The 8,422-nt window shown below is 42.9% G+C and overlaps 1 long non-coding RNA gene across 11 annotated transcripts; it reads left to right on the forward strand.

Moving 5' to 3' along the window:
* The first annotated feature begins 364 nt into the window (after positions 1-364).
* LOC125551368 (uncharacterized) lies at positions 365-4,751 on the forward strand. Of its 11 annotated transcripts, none has more exons than XR_015600848.1 (5): positions 365-778; positions 859-940; positions 1,045-1,171; positions 1,277-4,451; positions 4,542-4,751. It is a non-coding gene; the product is annotated as an uncharacterized LOC125551368 (long non-coding RNA). The 11 variants fall into 11 exon arrangements; XR_015600853.1 differs by having other exon boundaries at positions 1,277-3,365; positions 4,029-4,751; XR_015600855.1 differs by having other exon boundaries at positions 1,277-3,342; positions 4,029-4,751.
* Positions 4,752-8,422: the final 3,671 nt, after the last annotated feature.

An 8,422-nucleotide genomic window follows, 5' to 3' on the forward strand; every position in this document is an offset into this window, starting at 1 on the left:
TTAATTTTGTGTTTTCCATTTAATTCTTTTTTGTTTGCTGGTATTTTACGATACTACGTATTGTACACGTTATGCATATATATCTTTCCCTAATAATAAAGCACGGATTGACTCCGTGGGTTCACTGTTACAATACGCTTTCTCCCGTGAATTTACGCTTTCAGTTCGCATTTAAAATATATACGTAAGGTGGTACTAAATTTCGTCCGTTTAATTTTGTTTTCACAGCTTCGTATTACATGGGCCAAAAAATTTGCTATGGGCCATGGGCCGCCGCCTACCGTGCTCTAGCCGAACGCGCACCGGCCGCTAATTTACCCGGTTTCCTTATTTGTATTCAACCCATGGTCCTCCCGAACCGGTATACGGGCGAGAGAAAAGAAAATAAAAATAGCCCATCCAGCAGCACGACCTGCCTGCAATCCTGCAACGCGCCGCCGCCTCCTGCCCGCCCCTCCTCACGGCGCGCCACCGGCCACCCCCTCCGCCGAGCGCCGCCACCGCCTACCCGCCTCCCATCTTGATCCCCGAGCGCCCGACCCGGCCATCGTTCGTCGCCAGCACCTACGGATCCGGCTGACCCTCGCCTTCCCCGTCTACTGCACCTCCCAGCGCCGCCACCCCACCCCTGCCATGCTCTGCCTCCTGGATCCACATCCCCACGACCAGAACGGGTCCTCCTCGAGGAGCCGCGCATCCTCTGCCTGCTCCAACGCTGCACACATCCTCTGCTTGGTTGACTCCCACCGCCTATGATCGTCCCTGCCGTCTGATCAGGGTAATGGATTTGAAGGTTGATATATCTTGAGTTGTCCCATTATCATACTTAATTCAGGATTCAACTCAGAGAGTGTACAGAACATGCAGGTTTGTATTGTTTCCAGTGTATGTTGGTCATGCATCGGATGTCACTCGGTTTCTAGGAATTTCAAGATGGCATGTAAGCTTCTCCTATTTGACGTATTTTTACTTTCTCAAAATCTCTTTATTAATACCAATGGTGATTTTATTTCTGGATGATGACTTGCTGTCATATTGTTTTAGCAAAGAAACCAACGAACAAGGAGAGAAAACTTAAACAAGAGAGATGTATGAGGATGCCGGTGTCTCATCAAACATGTATTGTGTGAGGACACCCTTCGTCCGACCTAATCTTGACGATCATCCGCAGGTACACACATACATGTTCTTCCCTGCCGCCTCTTGGTTTAGTTCACATGTCTTGAATTACTTTGATCCTTTTGGTAACTTGGTTTGACCTTTGCGAGGAATCTAGAGCAGCACTTCAAAACTCCCAGGTTGTTTTCATCAGCAAGCTTATAGCTGACCACATGGTGGAACTCAATAATACAACGCTGTACGATGCACCTGAGATTCCAATGGATACCTGTCGAAGCGATGTGGTCATCAGCATGTATGCTCTCAAGCTCCTGGTAGAGCATTTTCCCTTAAACGATGCTATTGTCACGTCATGCATATCATGGTTCTGTTGGTTGGTAATTTGACCTTCACAACACTTGCTGATATTATCCTTTCCAGGATGCAAAATGATTCTTCAATTTGGGGTGCCAACTATGCTAGCTTTATATTGCTGAATGTAGGAGCTTATTATTTACTTGTTATATTAGTTATTCAATGATATTGGGCAAGGAATCTGAATGAACTATTCTTTCTGATTCCTGGAGTTACATGTGTGATTGCTTAGACTCTTCTAATTCTGTCATAGTCTGGTTGGTTGCTTGGCTGAAATAGTTTCTTACGGGCCTCCTTCTAGACCTATTCCCACTTATATAGAATATATTTTCCACTGGTTTCATCAAACAAAAAAGTCATAGACATTAAATATTTAAAGTTTTGTCTTGTTCATACTTTCTAAAGTCTGAAATTGTACTGAAATCAGCATAGAAATTCCGCAAGTAAGAATATTAAAGGTACCCGTGTCATTCATCCCTACTAGATGATAAATGCTACTGCTATTTTTTTTCTCAAAGATGCCTCATTTTCATTAAGAAGAAAGCTCAATAGACCAAAATTCCATATCATTTCTTCTTTCTTAAGGAAAACTGACTACAGGTAGCAATCACCTGTTCATCCTATTTTTAGTTGACAATATACTGAATAATTTGACAGTGAACAAGCACAGAAAATGCTCTTAAGAAGCGATAGTTTTGAACCTGAATTTATAAAAGAAAATAAAGCAATTCGTGTTGAAAATATCTTAGGCAGCAAATCCACCAGGTTTGAGATGTTCACAGAAACATGTCAGTTTCAGGAAACTATAATTGAAAATTGTCTATCTGATCCATCAGTAAGCAAGCAGAGGCCATGTTGTCAAGGAACAGAGTTCAAAAACCATCAATCTCAGGAACACTCTGACCATGTATTTGATTCTGTTGAATACCCAATATATGATAAGATGCTATTTTCATTTGCTAGGCAACCATGAAAAAGTTTCAGCCCAATTCATAATTTAAATTAGTCCTGTGTGTTCTTTTATTCAGTTATTCTAATTTTACTCCTGTGTGTTCTTTTATTTAGTTCTGTGAGGAACAAGAAGGGATTACATCGATGTGTAATATATTGTTTGTTCTGCAACCATACCTACATGGGATTATAGTTCAGTTAGAAATCTGAGATTATTTTCCTTCAGAAATGAGCATTAGCCCTCAGAACAAAAACGAACCACACAACTATCCTCCTACTTAATTATTAGTCTGTATGTTCATTATTACAGTAAGTTCAAAAACTGCATTTGTGTATTTGTACCAAGCTTTCTTGCTCATCTCATTCTGTACGTACCATTTTGTATGTCGGAAAGCAATGGTTTCTATATAGAGCTACAGTTCATCTATATGTTTCTGGGATATATTATTGATGTGTTTTCCTCACCTGCTATTTGAATGACATAATCCTTTAGATCTTCCCCAAGTTTGGTGTTAAAGCTAACAAGACTCCTCCTTCCTATAAATACAACTTTGAATGAAGGAAAGCAAGACAGGGCCGCCTTTATATCTTGGATCACTCCATAGCAGGGAGCAAGAGTGGGCACATCCGAGTTTAGATATTCAGTCACTGTTTTGCAATCCATCTCAAGCTCCACGGGTCCTCTGAAAACTTTTGCAAGAGCATGCAGCCGAAACAGGGTTGCCCGGGCCTTCAGCTTCCTCCACACTATTGGAAACTGGTAACTGATAGTATGTCGACAGATAAACTTAGCCTCTGTAATCCCTGGCTACAGCCCCCGGCCATCCCAGCCACTGATCTGCTAAAAACATGCGTCGGTGTTCAACTACGCCGAGCCCTGTTCGGGCGGAGTCCACTGTATGGGTGGCAGTGAAAGAGGTATTTATGTGGTAAAGGACGGGGTCAGTTGTTCCTTTCCCTTCTCTGAACTCATCTTTTGCATCGCATCACCCATCTCTTCCTCGTACTTCTGCCGGAAGCTGACAGAGTGCAGAACATATTCTTTTCCTTCACAGACTACTACAACGCACAGGCATCTTCACAAAGAGAACATAGGGATTTTAAGTTTTGTATAGCCTGCACTAGAGGCTGTAGAGTTATGTTTTTGTACATTTTGCGAATCGTTTTGTTCCAGATTCTCTTAGTGTATATAGTCTAACTATAGAAGATTATTTACTATCTGCAAATTTGCTTTTTTTCCATTGCTGATCATGTCCTCTCTGTGCACTTGCATCCTTCTGTTAACAGTTTAGTGATCTAATGATTATTCAGAAGGGACGCTGCATGTTCCTAGATGCATAGATTTTCTTATATAGTTTTTCATTACACTGAGATTTTTTAGGGATAACAATGGTATTTAAGATAGTTTTATTTGTCGAATTCTCACACTGAAATCCGAACAAACCATACCTTCAAAGGCCAGCATAATGGCACTTAAAATAAATGCTAATCTGCACTCATGCTGCAATCTGATGGCCATTCTTCTGGTGATTTGGTCAAAGCTACAACCAAGCAAACATATTTTACATGCTATAAGAACTAAGTTATGGATTTTGTGTTCCCAGGTCTATAATATGTGTGCTCTGTCGGTTCCCTGCAAGCTCTTTCGGCCATGACCTCAAGTTCTGCAGCTAGGCTGTGAATGTGTTGGTCCTTCTCACCGTCCACCGATGATGGTGCCCAAGATAAGTGATGGAAGGAGAAAAGGATGTTGCTGTCGCGCGGTCGTCGGAACGACTTGCCGTGGACGTGGCCATGCACTGGATGCCATCGACGACTAGCCTCCGCAAAATACGAATGGATGGGATTCTGCTACAAACATTGGGGAGTGTGTACTGTTGCGGTGCTGTGACATATACACTCCGTGGAAGAAACCCCTGTTTGATTTACAGGTGATGCTGATTCGTTTGGAATCTACTTTTGACAGATCAATCTGGTTTGTTGGCTGCTGTGTGGCTTCATGTGACGCTCCAGTGCACTAGGGAGAGGTACAGGTCCCCAGAACTACATGTATGTACCGAATTGTTTCATCTGTCGATTTTGATGTTCAATATTGACTCCTTGATCCTGTTTCTTAGGGTTCATGATTGCCAATTGGTCGTGGGCAATGAACTAAAATGTCTATTAAATGTTCATGGATATCTTAAAAGGAGAACAGTTCAGACTTTAGATGTACATTATATTTGATGCATCAGTCTAATCTGTACTTCAAATTACAGTGTATGATTTGTTTGGGCACTACATATATATTTGATGGAGCCGTCTAAGTTAGACTATTGGACATGAAATTACAGTGTACATTTTCCATCCAACTTACTAATTCAATTTTTCTTATTTTTATAAACTCTTTAATAATAATTAAACAACATAATAATCTAGAAAATATTTTCCAAAGGATGTTTTTTACATCTTCCTATATCATTTTGATGTGAGATGGGTTGTAAATACAGATCTATAAATAATTTTATCATAGTTGTTTTTTAACATCCGATAGCCATCGTTTGGGGATAAGCGGCATGTTGAAATTGAGTGGAGAGGGTCCTTGAGCCATGCTTATTAGGGTAAGGTTGTGCGCTATTATTTTTGGGAAAGATACCAGTGATGTCTGCTTATGTGATGATTATGTCATGGATGATATACCCATGTCTATGCCGTCGCGAATATGCCCGTCAGGTCATAGTGTTCTATTTTTCCCGTTGCAACGCACGGGCATTTGTGCTAGTATACACACACACACACACACACACACACACAGATATATATATATATATATATATATATATATATATCACTGAATGTCTCACAACCACCATTAATTATTCACACATACACATGTATATATATATACAATTTCTCCAACATGTTGCCTTGGTGCCTTCGGAGCACGATGACAAGTGGTTCATGGGGGCGGTAGTGGGTAATAGTATTCTCCTTTGGGATCTATGACCTGGTCGAGCAAAAATCCCGCTATTTCCTCTTGAAGTGCTAGTATGCGCTCCGTTCCTAGGAGTTTCTCCCACACCACTTTGAACTATTAAGAAGGAGATCAATATGCATGTGTATTATTTGTGTGACTGGATATTGATAATGATGTAAATATTGTGAATAGTATTCTGGCAAACGTACCCATTCCTGTCTTTGAGATTTGCTCCTTTCGGACGCCATCATGCGAATGTTCTCGCAAACGTAGTATGCATATAGATTAGTCCCTGGAGCCTACTTCAGGGCCTTTACGAGAATGGAATTTAATCAGATAATAATTAATCAAGCATGATAATTAATTAATGGTATTGAAACAAGAATTAAAGAGATGGTAAGCTAGCTAGTAATACTTAATTACTTACCTTGGGTCGAAACCAAAACAACTTTTGTCTCCATTTGCCTGGAGTCACCTTGATGAACTTTGCCCAAGCCCTACCCGCCATCAAAGAAAATGAATAAAGGGGTTATTAAATAGTTGATATCAGGAAATGACGAACTAATTAAATAGGCCGAGATATACTTAGTAATGATTGAAATTACCTGCCGACTATCCCCTTCACGATGGCGAAGTCACTTTCTTACTTAAGTTGTGAGTCCAGTACTTCAACTGTTCATTTATCAACTTTAATGACTAACAAGATCTAGTGGAAACTGCATGCGCACACGTTTGCATGTCTTAATTAAGCGGGCATGTGCACAACACTAATCAACTAGCCTAAACCCTATACACTTAATTATTAACATCTAGCTGGCTAGTAAGCAAAAACAGATAGTACAAGACAGTGTGACTCACAAGAAGTTGTAAGGAAGTAGTATATCTTCATTGATATTGAGGCGCTTGAAGAACTCTAGCATGCTTTCCTCTAAACTTGCTCGACAACTTGGAATTTTCCATGTGTACTCATTAACGGTATTTCGGTCAATGAACCCAATGCCATAGCGTTCATATTTTTTCATTTCGTACATCTTCATTCTGCATAATACCAAAGAAAATAATATAGTGAGGATAATTACAGCTAATATTGATCAAAATGATCACTACAACTAGCTTGAGACTTAAATTACAGAAAGAAATCACTTACAGCCAGTAGCAACTGACGAGAGATTTGTCGAGTGCGTCTTGATTGTATAACAAAAATAGTTATGAATACTCAATGGACAGAGCTTTCTCATGGAAGTAATGCTCCTCCTTGACATTCACCATGAGGGACTCTCGATTGGAAATCTTAGTAATGTTCATGTACCACTGATGCAATTCATACATTCTTGTTGGGAGGTTCTTGACCTCCTCGGGCTTGACCAAAGGTTCGCCCCGGACATATTTCCATTTTATTTCCTCCTCTCTAAGAGGAGACATGGGCTCGATCTCGAGGAGTTGTCCAACACTGATATTGAGCATTTTAACCTGGCTTATATGCTCCTCGGGTATTACCAGATTGTTCAGCTGGGGAACGGTTTGCCCACAATAATATAGGGTGTGCGTACTCTCATGTGTTGTTGGCACAACAAGCCAGCGGATCGATTGCGCCGCCTGCTCTCCCAAATGGGGAACGATTTTCCCTCATTTTTTGCCAGCTGCTTGTTGGCTCGAGCTCGAGCTCCCTTCCTTCTGTAGTCGTGCTCGATGTGCCTTCCTGATTTGGTGCTCATAGTCTGAGTCAACAGGCTTGGAAGCTGGTGGTCTAGCCATAAGAATGAAGTGGTCAATCTTTTCCTGAGGCACTTTCTCGCTTGGCGGCAGTGCCGGTTTCGGTCCAAAATGGGTGTTCACTTGGGCCTTCACTATGGCTTTGTTTTGCTCCTCGGTCATGTCGTAATGCCTATGAGGAAGAGGAGCGAGGATGCTTGGACCACATTTATATCGCTTGTCTCCGCCTGTACCTCCTGTACTACCTTGACTCGTACCGCTACGCACCATAGCTGCGGCGTGTCTATTCTGCGATTGTTGAGGTGGGGGAGACGGCTGACATGGCTGCGTTGGAGCAGGAGTCTGCTCACGCATTGGTGGACTTGGAGGAGCGGAAGTCTGCTGACACGGTGGCGGACTTCGAGGAGGAGTCGGCTCACGCGTTCGTGGACTTGGAGGAGCGGGAGTCTGTAGACACGGTGTCGGACTTCGAGGAGGAGTCGGCTCACGCGTTCGTGGACTTGGAGGAGCGGGAGTCCCCTGACTCGGTGGCAGACTTCGAGGAGGAGCCGGCTCACGCGGTGTCGGTGGCCTTCGAAATATGATGTAGTCCTTTCTCCATAGGATGATACGATGTATGGCCTCTCCCACTGTGTGCTCGTCGTCACCTCCAGGAATGTCAAGCTCTAGCCCCGAATATTGGTCCACCACCTCATCAACCAAGACACGAGCATAGCCCGCTGGAATCGGGGTGCAATGGAAGGTTGCTTTGGGGGTATTTGTAAAAGCAACGGCGTCCGCCACCTTCATGGATATGTTCTTCATTTTGAAGTGTAGCTCACAGTTAGTGTTCTCTATGATGTCATCCAGAGGGTATGTATCCAGCAGTGCGTCGCCCGGGGCGGAACCAACGCTGCTTCTCAGAATGGATGGGATGGTGCTATCCAATGCTGGATGATCATCCGCTTGCTGCTGCCGCTGCTGAGACCCCCTTTCCTGGCTAAGTGATTCGATCTGCTGCTGCTACTGGAAATTGAGTGCCAAGTCCGCATGCCTTGCTTCTAGGCCTTGAAGGTGTTCTGTGTCCTGCTTCCTCTGCTCCTCCTCCAGCTTCCTCTTCTTCTTCTCCTCCTCCATCTTCTTTCTTGCACGGGTCATGTAGTCATCGTTCCATTCTGAAAAGCCCCCATACCAGGGAATAAGGCCCTTGCCTCGTGTTCTTCCTAGGTGTTCAGGATTTCCTAGGGCGCGCGTAAGCTCGTCGTTCTCTCTGTTGGGCGTGAACATCCCCTTTCGAGCATCTTCTATTGCACCAAGTAACTTTTGTTCGGCTCCTTTTAGACTCGCCTT

Source organism: Triticum urartu, chromosome 4A (genome assembly GCF_056163025.1).
Source record: "Triticum urartu cultivar PI428250 chromosome 4A, HENAU_Tu73, whole genome shotgun sequence".
NCBI lineage: Eukaryota > Viridiplantae > Streptophyta > Magnoliopsida > Poales > Poaceae > Triticum > Triticum urartu.